Here is a 25,101-nt window from a genome sequence, read left to right as displayed (position 1 = left end):
TGGAGTAATTATGCCAGTTCCAGTTCCGGAACAGGGGATGGGGTTTTATTCAAATCTCTTCATTGTACCAAAGAAGGAGAATTCCTTCAGACCAGTTCTGGATCTAAAAATATTGAATCGTTATGTAAGGATACCAACGTTCAAAATGTTAACTGTAAGGACTATCTTGCCTTTTGTTCAGCAAGGGAATTATATGTCCACAATAGATTTACAGGATGCATATCTGCATATTCCGATTCATCCAGATCATTATCAGTTCCTGAGATTCTCTTTTCTGGACAAGCATTACCAGTTTGTGGCTCTGCCGTTTGGCCTAGCTACAGCTCCAAGAATTTTTACAAAGGTTCTCGGTGCCCTTCTGTCTTTAATCAGAGAACAGGGTATTGTGGTATTTCCTTATTTGGACGATATCTTGGTACTTGCTCAGTCTTTACATTTAGCAGAATCTCATACGAATCGACTTGTGTTGTTTCTTCAAGATCATGGTTGGAGGATCAATTTACCAAAAAGTTCATTGATTCCTCAGACAAGGGTAACCTTTCTGGGTTTCCAGATGGATTCAGTGTCCATGACTCTGTCTTTAACAGACAAGAGACGTCTAAAATTAATTACAGCTTGTCGAAACCTTCAGTCACAATCATTCCCTTCGGTAGCCTTATGCATGGAAATTCTAGGTCTTATGACTGCTGCATCGGACGCGATCCCCTTTGCTCGTTTTCACATGCGACCTCTTCAGCTCTGTATGCTGAATCAATGGTGCAAGGATTACACAAAGATATCTCAATTAATATCTTTAAAACCGATTGTTCCACACTCTCTAACGTGGTGGACAGATCACCATCGTTTAATTCAGGGGGCTTCTTTTGTGCTTCCGACCTGGACTGTAATTTCAACAGATGCAAGTCTCACAGGTTGGGGAGCTGTGTGGGGATCTCTGACGGCACAAGGAGTTTGGGAATCTCAGGAGGTGAGATTACCGATCAATATTTTGGAACTCCGTGCAATTTTCAGAGCTCTTCAGTTTTGGCCTCTTCTGAAGAGAATCGTTCATTTGTTTTCAGACAGACAATGTCACAACTGTGGCATACATCAATCATCAAGGAGGGACTCAAAGTCCTCTGGCTATGAAAGAAGTATCTCGAATTTTGGTTTGGGCGGAATCCAGCTCCTGTCTAATCTCTGCGGTTCATATCCCAGGTATAGACAATTGGGAAGCGGATTATCTCAGTCGCCAAACGTTGCATCCGGGCGAATGGTCTCTTCACCCAGAGGTATTTCTTCAGATTGTTCAAATGTGGGAACTTCCAGAAATAGATCTGATGGCGTCTCATCTAAACAAGAAACTTCCCAGGTATCTGTCTAGATCCCGGGATCCTCAGGCGGAGGCAGTGGATGCATTATCACTTCCTTGGAAGTATCATCCTGCCTATATCTTTCCGCCTCTAGTTCTTCTTCCAAGAGTAATCTCCAAGATTCTGAAGGAATGCTCGTTTGTTCTGCTGGTAGCTCCGGCATGGTCTCACAGGTTTTGGTATGCGGATCTTGTCCGGATGGCCTCTTGCCAACCGTGGACTCTTCCGTTAAGACCAGACCTTCTGTCGCAAGGTCCTTTTTTCCATCAGGATCTGAAATCCTTAAATTTAAAGGTATGGAGATTGAACGCTTGATTCTTGGTCACAGAGGTTTCTCTGACTCTGTGATTAATACTATGTTACAGGCTCGTAAATCTGTATCTAGAGAGATATATTATAGAGTCTGGAAGACATATTTCTTGGTGTCTTTCTCATAATTTTTCTTGGCATTCTTTTAGAATACCGAGAATATTACAGTTTCTTCAGGATGGTTTAGATAAGGGTTTGTCTGCAAGTTCCTTGAAAGGACAAATCTCTGCTCTTTCTGTTCTTTTTCACAGAAAGATTGCTATTCTTCCTGATATTCATTGTTTTGTACAAGCTTTGGTTCGTATAAAGCCTGTCATTAAGTCAATTTCTCCTCCTTGGAGTTTGAATTTGGTTCTGGGGGCTCTTCAAGCTCCTCCATTTGAACCTATGCATTCATTGGACATTAAATTACTTTCTTGGAAAGTTTTGTTCCTTTTGGCCATCTCTTCTGCCAGAAGAGTTTCTGAATTATCTGCTCTTTCTTGTGAGTCTCCTTTTCTGATTTTTCATCAGGATAAGGCGGTGTTGCGAACTTCTTTTGAATTTTTACCTAAAGTTGTGAATTCCAACAAATTAGTAGAGAAATTGTGGTTCCTTCATTATGTCCTAATCCTAAGAATTCTAAGGAGAAATCGTTGCATTCTTTGGATGTTGTTAGAGCTTTGAAATATTATGTTGAAGCTACTAAATCTTTCCGAAAGACTTCTAGTCTATTTGTTATCTTTTCCGGTTCTAGAAAAGGCCAGAAAGCTTCTGCCATTTCTTTAGCATCTTGGTTGAAATCTTTAATTCATCTTGCCTATGTTGAGTCGGGTAAAACTCCGCCTCAGAAAATTACAGCTCATTCTACTAGGTCAGTTTCTACTTCCTGGGCGTTTAGGAATGAAGCTTCGGTTGATCAGATTTGCAAAGCAGCAACTTGGTCCTCTTTGCATACTTTTACTAAATTCTACCATTTTGATGTATTTTCTTCTTCTGAAGCAGTTTTTGGTAGAAAAGTACTTCAGGCAGCGGTTTCAGTTTGAATCTTCTGCTTATGTTTTTCATTAAACTTTATTTTGGGTGTGGATTATTTTCAGCAGGAATTGGCTGTCTTTATTTTGTCCCTCCCTCTCTAGTGACTCTTGTGTGGAAAGATCCACATCTTGGGTAGTCATTATCCCATACGTCACTAGCTCATGGACTCTTGCTAATTACATGAAAGAAAACATAATTTATGTAAGAACTTACCTGATAAATTCATTTCTTTCATATTAGCAAGAGTCCATGAGGCCCGCCCTTTTTTTTTTTTTGTGGTGGTTATGATTTTGTATAAAGCACAATTATTCCAATTCCTTATTTTATATGCTTTCACACTTTTTTATCACCCCACTTCTTGGCTATTCGTTAAACTGAATTGTGGGTGTGGTGAGGGGTGTATTTATAGGCATTTTGAGGTTTGGGAAACTTTGCCCCTCCTGGTAGGAATGTATATCCCATACGTCACTAGCTCATGGACTCTTGCTAATATGAAAGAAATGAATTTATCAGGTAAGTTCTTACATAAATTATGTTTTTTGTCTGGTCTGCAAACAATCCTTAAAACAGAAAACTGCCTCTGGGAGGAAAACTTTTGAACTCTAACCTTTATCCCTGGAACACTATCTCTATTGCCCAGGGATCCTAAACATCTCGAACCCAAGCCTGAGCAAGAGGGAAAGTCTGCCCCCTACAAGATCCGGTCCCGGATCGGGGGCATGCCCTTCATGCTGTCCTTGTTTCAACAGCAGGCTTTGTGGATTGGCTTCCCATATTCCAAGATTGATTGGGTTTCCATGCAGGTTTTGTCTGATCCTGTTTGGAGGTAATAGAGAAAGAATTTCCCTTGAAATTTCGAAAGGAACAAAAGGTGCTCTTTCATGCCTTTTATTTGTTTCTCTTATCCTGAAGGAGGAGACCCTTACCTCCCGTGATGTCAGAGATAATCTCCGACAGGCCAGGTCCAAACAAGATCTTCCCCTTGGAAGCTAAAAATTATGAATGAATGTATGTATGGGGTACTTGTAAAGTATGGCTAATCACCCGTAAGGGTCTCAAGGCGCTGCTCATCTTATCGACCTCAGAAGGATGAAATACCTCGCTGGGGATTGGACCTGCAACCCTTGGGTTGCTACAGAACTTCGCCACAGTGCCTTAGAATGCTGCGCTATCTGATAAGGCACAGAAGCTTATATTAGAGGACACATCCGCAGACCAAGGCTATAACCAGAAGGCTCTGCGAGCTAGAATAGAGAAATTCAAAATCTTTGCTCCCAGCTTAGATAAGTTGAAGGGAAGCATCCGTAAAAAAGGAAATAACCAGTTTAAGTGCTTTTATCCAATTCTGGATTTCATTCAAAGAAGGTACTGTCCTGATAGCATCAGGCAACGTCTCAACCAATATGCTGCCGCACTACTGACGGTAGCAAATCCCACAGATGGCTGCCAATGTAATTTTTTTTTTTTTTTTTTTTTTTTAACTACGACTGAGGAGTTGCTGTCGTCTAATGTAGCTAAAACCTCCTAGAGTAACAGACTGAGGTAATGTGGCTTAAACTTGAAAGATACAGCTTCAGCATCAACAAGAGGAATTACACTGTGTTCGAAACCTTTCTTGCTGAATCTCTGTTCTTCCTCTAACGCTTTCCCTGCAATATTGGGAAAGCAGACAACGCATGAGAACACATGAGAAAAGCGAAGTCTAGAAAGTAACCCAAATGAGATAGAGGAAGCGCAGGGCACTGCATATGAGGGCAATACAATTTGGGACTCCAAAGGAGAAAATGTGTATATTGAACATTGTAATTAGATTTCTGAACAACATCCTCTTTGGAAAATGTCTCAGAAAAAAAGGACTATCCCTAAGGATTAAACTCTTCACATACAGGAGGAACAGCAAATGAGTTGGTAGTTAAACATTGTGCAACAACACAAAAGAAAGAGATCCTCTGCATAGCCTCTTGGTCCATTTTTTCACAAAAAAACAAGATCTTCCAAAGAATTCTTTAATTTTTTAATAAATGCAAAAACATTACGGTCACTTTCAAATTTAAAAAGGTAACTTTTTTCCCTCTTTACATTAACTGCTGTAAATATTACAGAACAGCTTAAAAACCTTTACAATGTATCAACACCCCTCAGCAGGAAACTGCTGAGGTGCCTGTCTAAACAGAAAAACTCTCTCCCTCTGAGCAGTACGCTCAGATCGGGACTCCACCACAATAGGGGAAAAACGTCTCTGGTCCTAATTACGCATATAATATGAGAAAGCGTAATAGGACCAGTAACTACACCTCTCCGTAAGAGCTATGTAAACGCTGCCTCCCCAAGGACCGCCCTTCGTGGGCGTTGACAACAGATATCTCCCAGTCGACATGTTCTTTCATAAAATGCGTTTATAAACAACAATTATTTTCTCCTTTGGCCACTGACTAGTGAATACTCTAAGGATGTCAACATCTGACATGTATATGACCGCCGGGAGATGTGATCAATTGCCCCAGAGACTAAGTAATATAACAGGCAGTTGAAAGCAAAGCGTCCAATTACACCCGCCACTGGCGATTTCAGTACAGTCATCTCCCGGTTGGCCTTTTTTTCATTAAGTAATCGCCGGGAGATGTGACTACCACCATTGTCATTTGTAAGGAATAACAAATATAGAGTGCCCTCCAGTGCCTGCACTAGCTGTCGAATAGTCTCCTATGTATCAGGGAGAATTCATGCCAAATAAAAATAAAGTGCCAAAGGATGTGAGTTTTGCAGTGGCATTCCATTAAGGGCTTCCTCATAAATCCCATCTATACAAAGTAAGTGCCCAACTTCTTCTGAGTTCCTTTTCTTTTAACCCCAGAAATAAAAGAGCACTTACCCCATATACTGCCCGACAGCAAAGGCAGTTCCCAGGTTTGAGAGGGCCTATTCCTCACATGGACCTGTGAAAGAAGAGAAAATACTGAGTAATATCTCTCAGATTTTTCAGGGTTAGGGCAGCATAAATGTATGGGAAGTGCAGTGAGAATTATGTCCCACAAGTTCCCATTGCTCTAAAGCCACCAAATATTGATATCTTACAGCGCTGCGTTTGGTGACCTCTTGCTCCTGTCTGTTGTGGGTCCCCCAAAAAATAGCAAAAAATAGCAGACATTGGGAAATGGCCAGGACATATGAGAAAAATAAAAAAGAACTAAACAATGAACGGATTGAAATGTCCGGAGAAACATGTGATAACTTCCGGTATATCACTTCCGGTTCCGGTTGAACGTTTTTTGGCGCTAAATTTTGGCGCCACAAACATAGAGATGATTGGTCAATTAAGGGTTTATAAGCTTGAGCTCACCAACACCATCTATTAGTCTTGAGAAAGGCCTCCTTGGCAGGCCGAAACGCGTTGACAATATAGATGGTGAGTTATATTCCTATTATTTCTAAGAATACCTAAACAGTATCACACTATGTTAGTATTTGTTTTTTTGTAGGTCTTGAGGAATTTCCGGAACAACATTATTTCTATTTCCATTTTTTATTTTTATATTTGTGCATTTTTGACCTGTGACTCATCACTTTTTATACGATTACACTTTCACATTACATTTCCACTTTCACATATTTTTTCATATAATTTTTTGAAAATTTTTATATAAATTTTATATTTTTCACAATTGGATCTTCAATGCATTTATAGGACTTCAACTTATACACATCTTTAGGACTACAACTCAGGAGTCTCAAAGGATTATTTCATCATATGGACTGAACTTTAGGGACATATATACTTCAGAAGTCTTTTAGTCTACATCGTTTGATTTGTGCACACATTTATTGCTCACAATATTTTTGAGTTGTGCAGAAATAGTTTTTTAGGTTTTTGAGGTTTCACCTTTATTTATACCCTTTTTTACACACCTACACCTTTGTACACACATTATTTTTGGATCACATTTGTATTTATCTGTGGTGTATATCTTAAGTGTTCACCGACAAGCTATTGTAAATCTTATTTTGAACCGTTTTTCTATTTCTTCCATTTTTTATTTATCACCAAACTCACTTTTTACACAACACTTCTACCACACTTGTTATGTTAAAGTGTTAAAAGTGACATTCTTGTACCTATGTTGAGATAGCATTCTTGCACTTATATCACTGTGCAAGAGACGCCAGTAAAACAACTTACCATATCATAAACAGACAACCATTTATATTTATCTTCTAGATTGCCTTAGGCCATATCTTCTTAGAATTGGGGCCACATGGATCCATGTACCTAACTGTTGTTTTTAATTTGTGAGATTGTATTTAATAATTTTAATTGTATTTCTTACTGTTTTAACTATATAACATCTGTTTTTACTGTATAAACTTGTATACGGTTTATCCGTACTAATTGTAATAAATATTTTGTGTGATATATACTACAACCTACCTATAGATTTATTTCTATGATACATACGCATAGAGACGATTCTAACACTAAGCAAAAGCTATACGAACCTAAGATCTAGCATTACATTTATCAGACCCTGCCTCTTTTGGCGCTCCTCTCTATCTATTCTATATATCTAAAGCCACCAAAGCTCTACTACAGAGACTGATATGGACTACGGCTACACCCTAGAACAAAGCAGCACAATCTTGCACTACTTTAAAAATAATACATTCTTGATTGAAGAATCTTTAACTAACACCTCACTTTACCTCTTCCTATCACTAACGTAGGCAAAGAGAATGACTGGAGTGGGAGGGAAGGGGAGAGCTATTTAACAGTTCTGCTGTGGTGCTCCTTGCCTCCTCCTGCTGACCAGGAGGTGAATATCCCATTAGTAATTAAGATGATCCGTAGAGTCATTGTGTCTTAAAAAAGAAATATATATTTATATACACACACACTTCACAAAAGTACTTCTATGTGAAAAGCGCAATTGAGTTAAAAAAGGCTGCTCCCAGGCGGTAAATCCTAGATCAAGCTACTGAGCTATTGTTTGTTCCTGAGAGAGCGCTTCTCTTTCTGTGTGTAATTGCTAATATGATGAATGAAGGAGTGAGCCGCTGTATATTTAAAATCCAAAAGTAATCTTTATTCCAACGAGTTAAAAATGGGAGGCATCCCAAGACAAAAGTGAGCAACACAAAGCTGCTAACATGTTTCGGCCGAAACATGTTAGGAGCTTTGTGTTGCTCACTTTTGTCTTGGGATGCCTCCCATTTTTAACTCGTTGGAATAAAGATTTCTTTTGGATTTTAAATATACAGCGGCTCACTCCATTCATCTTTTTCTACTACCAGCCTTTTGAACCGCTGTTATACCCGCCTGGTTGGGTTTCATGTCAGTCAGTCAGCCCCCCCCCCCCCGCACATACATCACTGAGGACGTCAGTGGAGTCTCTTCCTGGATCGCAGAGACACACGCTGGGAGCATGTGCTGGATGAACAAGCCGGATCAGCAACATACGGCAGGTGGAGGAAAAGATTCACAGTTGGGCAGAGTAAGTCACAGCCCCGGTGTCCTCCTTGCGCCGATAGCGATCGGCCATCAAGGTATACTTTTACCCTTTTCTCTTGCTTACAGAGGTGGGGGGGGGGAATCATTTAAGGATAGCACCGTCATTTGTTTTTCACAGGTCCTGGTGAAGATTAGTTCCGTTACACAGTATCATACGGAATTCTCTTCTTTGAATTTAAATATGAACTGCTGTAGTGTGCCTATTGCGCCTTTAACTAATTGCTAATATGACCATAGGGAAGTCTCCCCAATGATGAAGGGGAAAACCAGAAGAGGACTTTTTGACTGCACCACAATGACAAGGCACAAATAAGTCTGAATTGATTGTCTGGCATAGCCATGTTCATGCACCACGTCAGGCAGTGGAAATGACCTTGATGTGGTGCCTGAGCTTTTCCCATTTGGCCAGATGCGGTAACTAACCTTTCCAGTTGTGATTTTATCTTAGCTGTGAGCTAGCTGGTGAGTGCTGAGTGTCTCTATGTGTTGTATTACTTTTTGTTTGTAATCCCCCTTGTTTCTTGCATCCATTCCGGACTGGGGTTAACTGCCTGTGGCTCTGGTGACATCACAGCTTTTTTGGAGTGCTATTTAGCACCCAGGGCTGGGATGTTGCCGAGTCACTGGATGTGTACCTGGTCCAGTCTTTAAGTGCAGTTCCCTTCTGTGTTTTGTATTTCTCTGGGTGATTACATACACCTGTGCACCCCTTCTTTGTTCTCAGTTTGTTTGGCTTTGTGAGCTCGCATGTGTGGCTGTGTTAGGGACTCAGGCAGTGGAAAGGACCTTGACGTGGTGCCTGAGCTTTTTCCATTTGGCCAGATGCGGTAACAAACCTTTCCAGTTGTGATTTTATCTTAGCTGTGAGCTAGCTGGTGAGTGCTGGGTGTCTCTATGTGTTATATATAGATACACACACACACATATACAGTATCTCACCCCTTACATTTTTGTAAATATTTTATTATATCTTTTCATGTGACAACACTGAAGAAATTACACTTTGCTACAATGTAAAGTAGTAAGTGTACAGCCTGTATAACAGTGTAAATTTGCTGTCCCCTCTAAATAACAACACAGCCATTAAATGTTTAAACCGTTGGCAACAAAAGTGAGTACACTCCTAAGTGGAAATGTCCAAATTGGGCCCAATAAGCCATTTTCCCTCCCCAGTGTCATGTAACTCGTTAGTGTTACAAGGTCTCAGGTGTGAATGGGGAGCAGGTGTGTAAAATTTGGTGTCATCGCTCTCACACACTCATATACTGGTCACTGGAAGTTCAACATGGCACCTCATGGCAAAGAACTCTAAAAAAAAGAATTGTTGCTCTACATAAAGATGGCCTAGGCTATAAGAAGATTGCAAAGACCCTGAAACTGAGCTGCAGCACGGTGGGCAAGACCATACAGCGGTTTCACAGGACAGGTTCCAATCAGAAAAGGCCTTGCCATGGTCGACCAAAGAAGTTGGGTGCACGTGCTCAGCGTCATATACAGAGGTTGTCTTTGGGAAATATGCGTATGAGTGCTGCCAGCATTGCTGCAAAGGTTGAAGGAGTGGGGGGGTCAGCCTGTCAGTGCTCAGACCATACGCTGCACACTGCATCAAATTGTCTGCATGGCTGTCGTCCCAGAAGGAAGCCTCTTCTAAAGATGATGCACAAGAAAGCCCGCAAACAGTTTGCTGAAGACAAGCAGACTAAAGGCATGGATTACTGGAACCATGTCTGGTGGTCCGAGAAGACCAATATAAACTTATTTGGTTCAGATGGTGTCAAGCGTGTGTGGCAGCAATCAGGTGAGTAGTACAAAGACAAGTGTATCTTGCCTACAGTCAAGTATGGTGGTGGGAGTGTCATGGTCTGGGCCTGCATGAGTGCTGCCGGCACTGGGGAACTACAGTTCATTGAGGGAACCATGAATGCCAACATGTACTGTAACATACTAAAGCAGAGCATGATCCCCTCCCTTTGGAGACTGGGCCGCTGGGCAGTATTCCAACATGATAACGACCCCCAAACACACCTCCAAGACAACCACTGCCTTGCTAAAGAAGCTGAGGGTAAAGGTGATGGACCAGCCAAGCATGCCTCCAAACCTAAACCCTATTGAGCATCTGTGGGTCATCCTCAAACAGAAGGTTGGGGAGCTCAAGGTCTCTAACAGCCACCAACTCTCTGATGTCCTCATGGAGGAGTGGAAGAGGACTCCAGTGGCAACCTGTGAAGCTGTAGTCAACTCCATGCCCAAGAGGGTTAAGGCAGTGCTGAAAAATATTGGTGGCCACACAAAATATTGACACTTTGGGCCCAATTTGGACATTTCCACTTAGGGGTGAACTCACTTTTGTTGCCAACGGATTGGACATTAATGGCTGTGTGTTAAGTTATTTGGAGGGGACAGCAAATTTACACTTTTGTGAGATACTATATATATATATATATATATATATATATATATATATATATATATATATATATATATATATATACCCACACATATACACAGTAAATATAGATATATACATATTTGTCCATTAATATACTAAATATACAATAATATATATACACACACAATTATAAATTAATATCTCATTTGGAAGGCCAAATGTTTTTGGCTCCTAGTATTTGAACACATTTGTCAAGCCCTGCTCTATCATAATTACAAAAGAAAAATCATGGGTTTCTCATTTACAAATGTTTCTATAATTTAGGTCAGATTACAGGAGTTTGAATACCTCAGACTCAAGATACAAGGTTTCTAGCAGCCAAATGGTTAACACAGAATACATTTGTCAAAAAGCCATAGAATAAGTGGCTCAATACACAGCAGATGAGCACACTCTGTCCTTGCTGATCCTAGGAGACAGAAATAACTATGCAGAACGCTCAAGTTCATAAATTTCACTTGTTTGTCTGAGATTACAAAGCATATTGTATAATAAAATTACAGAATCATGAAGAATGGATCTTATATAAGCTAGAGGTGAGAAATAATTGCTTAACTCACTGTGGAACAATGCAGCAAAAGAGGGGAGCGCGCTGCTGGCTCTGAATGTCGCATATCTGAGACCCACCACCTTCACTGCTATTAAAGTTTGAGCCTGTTTTGGCTATGTAGGGTTAACTGTGTTGTGGCACAGTGCATTGAACTGTTCTCTATTGTCATTCTGTCTGCTCATGATAATTAAATGTATGTGTCACTTCCAGTGCCCTAAAACAAGGAGAGCTTGTGGCACCTTTCATGTTTCTAGAGACATTGTGCAGACGGCCCCTTCTGAACAGCAGCCTTTGAAGCAATTCTGCATATAATAACAGGCAGAGCTCAGTGGCAAAATGCCAGTAAGAAATGAAATGCTGCAGATCTCTGATGCTCTGAAATAAGAAAAAGGGCTCCAAGTCACTGTACCAGCACTTCAATATTCCCCAGGTAGACATAGCCTGGTCAACAGGAGATTTACTGCCAGCGCAGGGTATAAAATCAACTCAACCAAATCCAAAAGCACAAAATGTTCCTTCAGAAGGCAATCGAGGGCAGTACCTAGAGATTGAACTTGGGAGAATGCATTAGATATTGCTTAGCATCCTAAACTGTTTTCACTTGTTTATACAAAAAACATAGCTCTCCCTGGTGTAAGAACAGGAGTACATCCATATTGTCACAGCGGGGAGCTTCATAGCAAATGTCAACATATCTGCCACACTATTGTCTCACAACCATCTCAATTGTAAAATGCTAAAACAATATACATACACGCATACACTTAGATTCATCAAGAACATACACATGTCAAAGTTGAAATGAAACAAATGTCACATGAAAACAGGTTTGATCCCAACACCCATTACTTTGTTGCTTGCAAAACATCTGACTATATATGTCAGAAAATGAAAGAGAATAAGTATAAAAATAGAACTGGAAGTGTTAAAAATAAAGCAAATCAATATTTCACGACTGGCACAATAAATATAAACATTTTCATGAATGCATTTATTGAAGTTCTTCTAGTAAAAGTTATTACTGCTGCAGGGGCATATGTATCTACACTGCCCAGTGCACCCGCTTTCGAACACAGAGTCTGACTAGAGAGCTGGTGGTGGCGTGTATTGATGTGCACATTAACACAAATAGCATCATGTAATGCACCACATATGTCTGAGCATGCCCAGTGTTTGACCGCAGGTGCACTGAGAACTTACCGCATACATATATATTCCACTAAAGCAGTGATATTTACAAAAAGGTACAAATATTTGTAAATTGCACTTTTACACTTATAATTCCGGTGCTGAAAATTGCCAAATGCTGCAGCCCACAGACATATTCAGCATTTGTTTCTATAACGAATAAAAATGCCAAATGTTTACCCATCACATCACAGGAAAGAACAGTTATGTTACAATTCAGATATGCTTGTTTTGAAAGTTGGATTGAAACAAATTAGGCATTTGTTAAAGAAAATGGATACAAAATGCCAACACCCCTATTACAAATACAATAGTTGATCGATTACAAAAAAAATTGAACTCGATCCCTGAAAAAAATAAATAGCTGCCTTTCCAAAATGATGAGAAGCATATTTTTGATAATAAATTTTATTAGATGGTATTATGAGTGTAACTGCAATTGGTAATGTATTTTTGATGTGCTTTGTGCAACTTTTTTGTTTAGCGAAACAGTTAACCAGATCGCTCAGGACGCGGTAATAATACTAGCATAAATCGTGATTGCGCTCAAGCGATCAAGTTTACTTTAAACTTTTAATAACAGAGGTAAACCCGACAAGGGCAAATACATACGATAAATCCCTTATCGCTCGCGTGTAACTGTTACCGTTCCACTTGTAACCTGGCACTAAAAGCGCACAGGAAATAACACTGCTAAGTAGGTGTCTGCCAAATAGTGCTCTTGCAAATGGATAACATTCTTGCAAAACTGCTGCCATATAGTGTTCAAAACACATGCATACTCCCAAGCTTACATCCCTGCTTTTCAACAAAAGAAACAAAATGTGATAAGAAGTGAATTATAAAGTTGTTTAAAATTGCACACTGTATCTAAATCATGAAAGAAAATCTTTGAGTTTCAAGTTAATTTTACCCCTTGACCAAAATCAACGTATATACATCATGTGGTACATTGCTCATCGTGCCGCATAACGTATATATACGTTGCAGCTTAAGGAAGATACAGCAGCCTCAGTTGTAAAGTGACAGCTGAGAGCTGCTGTTCCTGAGCTGCAGGGATCGGTCTTCATATGGTTATTGAGCACGACCGGTGCTCCGGTTCCATATGAAGGCAGATGCAAATAGACGGTGAAAGTGTATCACTGTCTGTAACAATCCACTTATTGGCGGGAAGTGTGGGAAAAAAGAAGGGAGGCGAGTGTGCTGCACAGAGGCGTAGAGAGGCAGAGGGTGGAGAGAGGAATAGGCAGTGGGAGGGGCCCTAAACTACAGAAAAAAAATTATGGTAGAAGGAGGGATGGGGAAATACACACTGCAAAAGGGGAATTGGAAGGGGGAGCAGCAGGATAGGGGGAGGCAGAAGGCACCAATACACTACACAAAAAACAAATGATTAAATTGTTTTTTTTTTTAAAAAAAAAAAAGAAAGAAACTGTGTAATGACAGACAATTGCCAGTACCTAAGATAGCCACCACTGGAAGGAGGGGATCAGAGAGATGGGAGAGTTGAGGGGGGATCACTACACTGTGAGGGGGGGGATGAAAAAAAACTCTCTTAAAGGGACAGTCAAGTACAAAATAAACTTCATAATTCAAATAGGACATGTCATTTTAAACAACTTTCCTATTTATTTTTCTCACCAATTTTTGATATTCTTAGTTGAAAGCCAAAACCTAGGAGGTTTATATGCTAATTTCTTAGACCTTGAAGGCCGCCTCTAATCTGAATGCATTGACAGTTTTCACCACTAGAGGGTCTTAGTTCATGTGCTTCGTATAGATAACATTGAGCTTATGCACGTGAAGTTACCTAGGAGTCAGCACTGATTGACTAAAATGCAAGTCTGTCAAAAGAACTGAAATAAGGGGGCAGTTTGCGGAGGCTTAGATACAAGGTAATCAGAGGTAAAATGTGCATTTTTATAACTGTGTTGGTTGTGCAAAACTGGGGAATGGGTAATAAAGGGATTATCTATCTTTTTAAACAACAAACATTCTGGTGTTGACTGTCCCTTTAACTGCTTACTGGCAGACCTTTTACCTAAGATGGTGGTGACCAGTGGGGAGGTGGGAGGGTAATCTCTACTCTGCATCAAAAATCAACTCTACAAGCCAATTGATTAACCCCTTCACTGCCAGGAATTTCAAGTAAGGTTTGCAGCTGCAATTAGTGGCATTCTAATTGCCAAAAACCAAAGGCATGCTATTTCTGAACAAAGGGGATTCTAGAGAAGCTTTTATAACTATTTGTCATATGACTGCAGAAGTAATGTGTAAATTTCAGTGAGAAGTTTGCGAAAAAGTTAACAATTTTTTTAATATGATTGTATCTGGCGGCCTTATAGTGGCATCAAATATACCAAAATGGGCCTAGATCAATACCTTGGGTTGTCTACTTTAAAAAAAATATTTATATACTGTATAGTTTTCATAGGTAAATCAAAAGATCAAAAAGCTCCATTTCTGTTTAAACAGATTGATAGCAAAAAAGCTAAAAATTCTCCAGTACTTTGGGCAAGTTTTTCTTCTCAGCAGCGAAGGGGGTTAAATAGTATTTTTAACTTATACATAATACGCATGAGTGTGTGAAAGGAATAATTTAAAAATTTGGGGTTTCATGTCCCTTTAAGGAGATAGAGAATACAATTTAAAATGAGTTTCCAATTTACTTTTACTATCAAATTTGCTTTGTTCTCATGTTTTTCTTTGCTGAAGATATATATAGGTAGGTAGCGTGCACACAGCTGAAGCACTACATGACAGGAAATAGTGCTGCCATCTAGTGCTCTTGCTAATGTATAACATTCTTGCAAAAATACTGCCATATAGCGCTGTAGACACGTGCACACTCCTGAGCTTACCTTCCTGCTTTTTTAACAAAGGATAACAAGAAAGAAAATTTGATAATAGAATTAAATTGAAAAGTTAGTTTAAAATGTTTATTCTATCTGAATCATGAAAGAAAATGTATGAGTTTTAAGAAGTACTTGGAATAGTGAGGTTCCACTGAGCTGGTAAAACGAATGCGCTTGCAATAGTGCGGTTCCAATGAGCTGGTAAAACGAATGCGCTTGCAATAGTGCGGTTCCAATGAGCTGGTAAAACGAATGCGCTTGCAATAGTGCGGTTCCAATGAGCTGGTAAAACGAATGCGCTTGCAATAGTCGGTTCCAATGAGCTGGTAAAACGAATGCGCTTGCAAAAGTGCGGTTCCAAAGAGCTGGTAAAACGAATGCGCTTGCAATAGTGCGGTTCCAATGAGCTGGTAAAACGAATGCGCTTGCAATAGTGCGGTTTCAATGAGCTGGTAAAACGAATGCGCTTGCAATAGTGCGGTTCCAATGAGCTGGTAAAACGAATGCGCTTGCAATAGTGCGGTTCCAATGAGCTGGTAAAACGAATGCGCTTGCAATAGTGCAGTTCCAATGAGCTGGTAAAACGAATGCGCTTGCAATAGTGCAGTTCCAATGAGCTGGTAAAACGAATGCGCTTGCAATAGTGCAGTTCCAATGAGCTGGTAAAACGAATGCGCTTGCAATAGTGCGGTTCCAATGAGCTGGTAAAACGAATGCGCTTGCAATAGTGCGGTTCCAATGAGCTGGTAAAACGAATGCGCTTGCAATAGTGCGGTTCCAATGAGCTGGTAAAACGAATGCGCTTGCAATAGTGCGGTTCCAATGAGCTGGTAAAACGAATGCGCTTGCAATAGTGCGGTTCCAATGAGCTGGTAAAACGAATGCGCTTGCAATAGTGCGGTTCCAATGAGCTGGTAAAACGAATGCGCTTGCAATAGTGCGGTTCCAATGAGCTGGTAAAACGAATGCGCTTGCAATAGTGCGGTTCCAATGAGCTGGTAAAACGAATGCGCTTGCAATAGTGCGGTTCCAATGAGCTGGTAAAACGAATGCGCTTGCAATAGTGCGGTTCCAATGAGCTGGTAAAACGAATGCGCTTGCAATAGTGCGGTTCCAATGAGCTGGCAAAACGAATGCGCTTGCAATAGTGCAGTTCCACTATGAATGCACTTGCCCCAAGGAAAACCAAGAGGCTGTTTTACACAATTGTTCAATCTAAGCTTTAACAAGCCCATGGAAAGATGTTTATTCCTCCCTGCATGACAAACAGCCACTCGGATATCGCCACTGCATATCGTATTTAACAGTAAACATAAAGTCAAGTGCTTTGAATGTTTGTATGTTTTTTAACTTATATATAAATAAATATTTATAAAACACCCCCATTTGTGATAGAAAAGGCCACGCATGCGCTATATAATGGTTTCAGAATTTCACAATTGTAAAGAGTTTTACCGTTACGTATGCGCCCAGGAATGTGAAGAATCTGCCACGCATGCGTATTAGGCTCAAACTGAGAGCAACAGCTGATGAAACGTCACAGGAAGTGACATGGTTCGCTGTTTTACAAAGTTAGGTCCCTTCACAGAACACCAGCTCTATAAACAGACACAGTTTAAAAGGCTGGAGCCTATCTAAATATGTTTATTGTGCCGTGTCTAAAAACAAAGCTCTCACTGAAAGTGATATATTTTCTTACAATCATTTTAATAATAATATTACAATACTTCTATTTAAAACTGAAATGCATTCATGTGTATTTCAATTTTTAAAAGAATGTCCCTTTAAATATTTTTGTATAATGTCACTTTAACTTACAAATTGTTTAGGAGACAAAAGTAAACCATGAGAAACCTGAGCTCAACGGCTCTCAGTATGTTTTTGCTTCCAAATATTCTGTATATCTCTATCCCACTTTTCCCAGATTCAAGGTCACCTTCCCAGAATGCAGCAGGACTTAAGGATTTTCTCCATTAAAAGGATTTTGCAAGTTTGCGGTTTGCAGTTTTTGCATGGATAGCTAATCAGCTCACTGCCCAGAGGACTATTGACAGATTGAAACAAATAATCAGCCAAACACGCTCCTGATGGTGCCCTCTGTTTTAGGACAAGCTCCACACTGACAGTACCTGTTTGCAGTCAGAGCTCTATTTCAGACAACTTTTTTATTTTATGTTTAATTTGTTCAGGAAAACAATGATGATGTTGGGACTTAAAGGGATATAAAAGTCACAGATAAAGTTTCTAAATAATTTACATATTACATTTACTTTGCTCTCTCGTGTCCTGTGCTGGAGAGTATACCTAGGTAGGATGTGTGTGTCTTAAAGGGACAGTCAACACCAGAATTTTTGTTGTTTAAAAAGATAGATAATCCCTTTAATTACCCATTCCCCAGTTTTGCATAACCAACACTGTTATATTAATACACTTTTTATTTCTGTGACTAACTTGTATCTAAGCATCTTCTGACCGCCCCTAATCACATGACTTTTAGTTATCTATTGACTTGCATTTTAGCCAATTAGTGCAGTGTCTGCCACTAGCTACAGGCATGATCACAATGCTATCTATATGGCTTACATGAGCTTGCTCTCCCCTACTGTGAAAAGCAAATAAAAAAAGAGGAGGATTCAAGGGCTTAGAAATTATCATATGAGCCTTCCAAGGTTTGCTTTCAACTAAGAATACCAAGAGAACAAAGCAAAATTGTTGATAAAAGTAAATTGGAAAGTTGTTTAAAATTACATGCCCTATTTGAAAAATGAAAGGTTTTTTTGGACTTGACTGTCCCTTTAAGCACTATATGGCATCAGTGTCTGCAGCAATGCTATACAACTAGTGTCCAAATCACATGCACACTCCAGAGCCTAACTAGATATGCTCTTCAGGAAAGGATAATAAAAGAATAAAGTAAATTTGCTAACAGACGTAAACTGAGTTTTTCAAAACCTACATGTTCTATCTGAATCATGAGTTTAATTTGATTTTAATGTCTATTTAACAGAAACTTTCAGTTTACATTAAATCTGCAATAAGGGATACATTAAAGTGACAGGAAACACGAATGTGTCTCATAATTCAGACAGCAATTTTAAACAACCTATTTACTTCTATTATCAAATTTGCTTCATTCTCTTGGTTTCCTTTGTTGACAGAACAGCAATGAATAAATGACAGGAGGCATATATGTGCAACCACCAATCCGCAGCTAGCTCTCAGTACAACACAACAAAAGCTACCAAGAACAAAAAAGCCAGTTAAATAATAGACGGAAAGTTGCTTAAAATTGGATTCTCTGTCTGAATCAAGGAAATTTAATTTTGACTTTACAGTCCCTTTAAAGTAGTTAAAGATTAAAAAAATACATAAAACTTAACAGATAGAAAGTGGTACATTCATATAACCTAATTACATTATAAAATAAATATATAAAAACAGAACGCACTTACAAAGTACTTTACAAAGAATTTTATGCCCTTGCAAACACATGGGTACACATTTTTATAGAATGGATGGGGTGTGCTCTTTCAAACATATTACAGACCACTGTCAAGCTCAGACTGCATTGAGGTAATAACAAAACCCTTCAAAGGCTTAGGTAAAACAGTATCTTCCTGGTGCCTATGTCCACATTATATGTTAAAGGGACATTGTAGTGCATGCTCTAATTTGTCAGAGAATGTAATTTGTCATATTCATTGTGAAACTCTTATGTGCTCAATCCCCACAAAAGAATTAAACACGTGGGTAAAATATTGGTCAGGATCTGTAAGCACTGTAGCTACAGAGCCAAACACAGTTGGTGATTGGCAGAGATGTGTGACTGGTACTGCTAACTGGCTTAAAGGGACACTGAACACAAATTTTTTCTTTTGTGATTTAGATAGAGCATGACATTTTAAGCAACTTTCTAATTTACTCCTATTATTAAATTTTCTTTATTCTCTTGGTATCTTTATTTGAAATGCAAGAATGTAAGTTTAGATGCCGGCCCATTTTTGGTGAACAACCTTGGTTGGTTAGTGGATAAATTAATCCACCAATAAAGTGCTGTCCAGAGTCTGAACCAAGAAAAAAGCTTAGATTACTTCTTTTTCGAATAAAGATAGCAAGAAAACCAAGAAAAATTGATAATAGGAGTAAATTAGAAAGTTGCTTAAAATGGCATGCTCTATTTGAATCACTAAAGAAAAAATTGGGGTTCAGTGTCCCTTTAAAATTGATATGAAACCCAAAGTTTTTCTTTCATGATTCAGATAGTGCATGCAATTTTAAACAACTTTCAAATTTACTTCCATTATTATTATTTTTTGTTCTCTTGGTATCTTTTGCTCAAAAGCATAACTGCTCAGATGTCAGACCATTTCTGGGGCACTATATAGCAGCAGTTTTGCAAGAATGTTATCCATTGGCAAGAGCACTAGACGGCAGCACTATTTTCTGCCATGTAGTACTCTAGATGCCTACCTAGGTATCTCTTCAACACAGAACATCAAGGGAACAATGCTATTTATTTCTATTATTATTCTATTATTTGTGCTTATAGGGTTAACAGGGGGTGCTGATTGGGCTTACGTAGGTTACAGAGGGGGTAACCTACATAAGCCCCATCAGCACCCCCTGTAACCCCCATAAGCACCCCCTATGTAACTTACGTAAGCCCCATTAGCACCTCCTGTAAACCCCAAAAGCACAACCCCCCCGGCACGGCAAGTGGGCAGCATGCAATGGAACAATTTGGAAATTGATTGGAGGTGGGCAAATCAAACGGACTACGGACCGATCAGATAATACATAGTAAAAAAGCATTACTGCATTATCTGATTGGTCTGTGTGTCCGTGAAGTCAGTGGCTGTACAACCAATAGGTTCCAGTGTGCCGCTAGTGCCTTGTCTGATGAGTGAAGAGTAGGGCCGCGTGCGCATGCGCGGCACGGCCCATAGAATTCCTCGACCCTTTGTTCTCAAACAAGTCGCCTTAAACAGCTGTTTGGAGGAGGTTGGGCCTCTTGAGCATGCGCATTGAGTGCCACGCACCTCCAGCAGCTAATTCACGTCACCGGAAGTGATGTAGGTCCCGCATTCTTATGCGGTATACAAATTTTTTAGAACACAGGCACAGTTATGTTATTTTTCTATTCAGTTTAAGGAAACTTACTATGAAATCTCATGAGATCACAGCAAAGCAGTCCATGACCTCAGCAATGCTGATTGGCTAATTTTTATTTAATTTTTTTTTTATCCTGCAGCTGGACAGCAGCTGAAGTATAACTGTTCACAGAGCAGTTACTCTGGTGAGCTGAAGAAATTAGCTCACCAGTTATGCAGCATCACTTTCAAGTGATTTAGCATATGAGTATTATCTCCTTTTAAGTGTGTAACCACACAACACCAGCTAAGAGCTAGGAAAATTTTAGTGAATAAAAATACAGTATCTAAACACAGCAGGTTACTTCAGTTTATAATCCAAAACACTAAGTCTCTGCAAGAATGAAAACTGAAGCACGTATATATCTCTTCAAGCCTGAAATGCCATAGCAAACACCTGCTTGGTTTGCAAAGGCACAACTGGCGTTTCCACGGCAAAGGCAAGATATGCAAGATGAACAAGCTAACGCTATGCAGAAAAGAATTTGGAATTGTGGGTATTCTAAACGAATGGTAAGAAGAGCAACACAAAGCTTAAAAAAAAACAGAAAAACAAACAAACAGATTAAGGTAAATTTTTATATTCACTTGAAAATACTGTGGCTAAGAACCTTAGATTCGCAACAAAGTTTACGTGTCATTGGGATACATTAATAACTAATTTTATAATATAACCGGCATTTCCTGACAGCTGATGAATAGGTTGCTCAGGTTCTGGGTCCTCTTCCTCTCATGACTGCTTGTCGAGCCCCTAACTTGTAAAACAAGTTAGTGCATAGTAATTATATTGCCAAGCCCCATAGTGACAACTGGCTTCCGAACTTTTAAAGACGTGGATGTTATCCATGGCCATGTGTAAACTGTTGCTTTAAGTCACGTACTGGAAGATTCTCCACTAAGACCGATAAAGAATGTGACACCTTTTCAATTGTGACTCAGTTGAGGTTGTTTAGCTTTGTCTTGTTCACTTGGGTTGTGAGATGTTTCCGAGGGTTCTGCCTAAAACTACAGTGCACATTTCTTTGTCTTTAATAAAGATTCTCGGGTACAATTCAGGATCTGTCTTGATACTGCATTCCGTATGTAGGGGCCCCTTGTATAAAGAAGGGCTTCTTCCTTCTTCAGAATTGAATACTGAAGCCTACCAGGAGGGGCAAAGTTTCCCAAACCTCAAAATGCCTATAAATACACCCCTCACCACACCCACAATTCAGTTTAACGAATAGCCAAGTAGTGGGGTGATAAAATAAGGAGTAAAAAAGCATACAAAAAGAGGAACTGGAAATATAATTGTGCTTTTATACAAAAATCATAACCACCAAAAAAAGGGTGGTGGTCATGGACTCTTGCCAATATGAAATAAATAAATTTATCAGGTAAGTTCTTACATAAATTATGTTTTCTTTCAAGTAATTGGCAAGAGTCCATGAGCTAGTGACGTATGGGATAGAAATAACTAACATGTGGAAGACCACAGAAGAGTCACTAGCAAGGGAGGGATAAAATAAAAACAGCTATTTTTGCTAAAAAAAATTAAATCCATAAAAAAATAAGTTTCTCATAAATTTCACATAAATTTAAAAAAAAAAACTTAAATCATAAGCAGAAGAATCAAACAGAGACAGCTGCCTGAAGAACTTTTCTACCAAAGACAGCTTCAGAGGAAGCAAATACATCAAAATGGTAAAATTTAGTAAATGTATGCAAAGAAGACCAAGTTGCTGCTTTGCGAATCAGATCAACCGAAGCTTCATTCTTAAAAGCCCAAGAAGTGGCGACTGATCTAGTAGAATAAGCTGTAATTCTCTGAGGCGGAGACTGTCCCACCTCCAAATAATCATACATCCAAGCACTTCAGCCACCAGAAGAAATCTTTGTTTAAAAGACCTTTATTCTCATTTAGTTGGGTCCAAAAGTTTACTGTTCCTGTAAACTTTTGGACCCAACTAAATGAGAATGAAGGTCTCTTAAACAAAGATTTCTTCTGGTGGCTGAAGTGCTTGGATGTATAATCACTTGGATTGAAAGGTTTTGGCAAATATTAATTTGTGCCCCACAAACAGGTGTGCTGTTCTCCTTCCTCATTGACCCACCTTGATTAAACTTTGTGAATCAAATGCTTTAAACAAGATGCCAAAGAAACCTTTAGTAGCTTCAACATAATATTTCAAAGCTCTTATAACATCCAAAGAATGTAAAGATCTTTCAAGAGTATTCTTAGGATTAGGACACAAGGAAGGAACAACAATTTCCCTACCAATGTTGTTAGAATTCAGAACCTTAGGAAGAAATTTAAACAAAGTCCACAAAACAGCCTTATCCTGATGGACAATCCGAAAAGGAGACTCACAAGAGAGCAGACAATTCAGAAACTCTTCTAGCTGAAGAGATAGCCAAAAGAAACAACACTTTCCAAGAAAGTAGTTTAATATCCAAAGAATGCATAGGCTCAAAAGGAGGAGCCTGCAAAGCCTTCAAAACGAAATTAAGACTCCAAGGAGGAGAGATTGATTAAATAACAAGCTTGATACGAACCAAAGCCTGAACAAAACAGTGAATATCAGGAAGTTTAGCAATCTTTCTATGAAATAAAACAGAATGAGCAGAGATTTGTCCCTTCAAAGTACTTGCAGACAAACCTTTATCCAAACCATCCTGAATAAACTGTAAAATTCTAGGAATTCTAAAAGAATGCCAAGAGAATTTATGAGAAAAAACACCATGAAATATAGGTTTTCCAAACCCCATAATAAATCTTCCTTGAAAGAGACTTACGAGCCTGTAGCATAGTATTAATCACTGAGTCAGAGAAACCTCTATGACTAAGTGTTTAATTTCCATACCTTCAAATTTAGCGATTTGAGATCCTGATGGAAAAATGGCCATTGAGACAGAAGGTCTGGCCTTAAAGGAAGTGGCCAAGGTTGGCAACTGGACATCTGGACAAGATCTGCATCTGTGAGGCCATGCTGGTGCTATCAGAAACACATGCGATTGTTCCAATATGATCTTGGAGATCACCCTTGGAAGAAGAACTAGAGGCAGAAAAATGTAAGCAGGTTGGTAAAACCAAGGAACTGCTAATGCATCCACTATCTCCACCTGAGGATCCCTGGACCTGTAGAGGTACCTGGGAAGCTTCTTGTTTAGATGGGAAGCCATCAGATCTATTTCGGGAAGACCCCACATCTGTACAATCTGACAAAATACATCTGGATGGAGAGACCACTCCGCTGGATGTAAAGACTGACGACTGAGATAATCCGCTTCCCAATTGTCTACACCTGGGATATGTATCGCAGAAATTAGACAGGAGTTGGATTCCATCCAAGAAAGTATCCAAGATACTTCTATCATCGCTAAAGGGCTGCGAGTCCCACCCTGATGATAGACATATGCCACAGTTGTGATATTGACTGTCTGAAAATGAATGAATCTCTCTTCAACAGAGTCCAAGCCTGAAGAGCCCTGAAAATAGCACAGAGTACGAAAAACAGAATTTATGTTTACCTGATAAATTACTTTCTCCAACGGTGTGTCCGGTCCACGGCGTCATCCTTACTTGTGGGATATTCTCTTCCCCAACAGGAAATGGCAAAGAGCCCAGCAAAGCTGGTCACATGATCCCTCCTAGGCTCCGCCTACCCCAGTCATTCGACCGACGTTAAGGAGGAATATTTGCATAGGAGAAACCATATGGTACCGTGGTGACTGTAGTTAAAAAATAAATTATCAGACCTGATTAAAAAACCAGGGCGGGCCGTGGACCGGACACACCGTTGGAGAAAGTAATTTATCAGGTAAACATAAATTCTGTTTTCTCCAACATAGGTGTGTCCGGTCCACGGCGTCATCCTTACTTGTGGGAACCAATACCAAAGCTTTAGGACACGGATGAAGGGAGGGAGCAAATCAGGTCACCTAAATGGAAGGCACCACGGCTTGCAAAACCTTTCTCCCAAAAATAGCCTCAGAAGAAGCAAAAGTATCAAACTTGTAAAATTTGGTAAAAGTGTGCAGTGAAGACCAAGTCGCTGCCCTACATATCTGATCAACAGAAGCCTCGTTCTTGAAGGCCCATGTGGAAGCCACAGCCCTAGTGGAATGAGCTGTGATTCTTTCGGGAGGCTGCCGTCCGGCAGTCTCGTAAGCCAATCTGATGATGCTTTTAATCCAAAAAGAGAGAGAGGTAGAAGTTGCTTTTTGACCTCTCCTTTTACCGGAATAAACAACAAACAAGGAAGATGTTTGTCTAAAATCCTTTGTAGCATCTAAATAGAATTTTAGAGCGCGAACAACATCCAAATTGTGCAACAAACGTTCCTTCTTTGAAACTGGTTTCGGACACAGAGAAGGTACGATAATCTCCTGGTTAATGTTTTTGTTAGAAACAACTTTTGGAAGAAAAACCAGGTTTAGTACGTAAAACCACCTTATCTGCATGGAACACCAGATAAGGAGGAGAACACTGCAGAGCAGATAATTCTGAAACTCTTCTGGCAGAAGAAATTGCAACTAAAAACAAAACTTTCCAAGATAATAACTTAATATCAACGGAATGCAAGGGTTCAAACGGAACCCCCTGAAGAACTGAAAGAACTAAATTGAGACTCCAAGGAGGAGTCAAAGGTTTGTAAACAGGCTTAATTCTAACCAGAGCCTGAACAAAGGCTTGAACATCTGGCACAGCAGCCAGTTTTTTGTGAAGTAACACCGACAAGGCAGAAA

At 39.6% G+C, this 25,101-nt stretch overlaps 1 protein-coding gene across 1 annotated transcript in view; it reads right to left on the bottom strand.

The window, feature by feature from the left end:
* Positions 1–25,101, bottom strand: part of RPTOR (regulatory associated protein of MTOR complex 1) — a gene marked incomplete in the record, with an annotated part of 987,319 nt that overhangs the window by 576,243 nt on the left and 385,975 nt on the right.

Source organism: Bombina bombina, chromosome 1 (assembly GCF_027579735.1).
Source record: "Bombina bombina isolate aBomBom1 chromosome 1, aBomBom1.pri, whole genome shotgun sequence".
NCBI lineage: Eukaryota > Metazoa > Chordata > Amphibia > Anura > Bombinatoridae > Bombina > Bombina bombina.
This window is presented reverse-complemented; position numbering and strand designations above follow the sequence as displayed.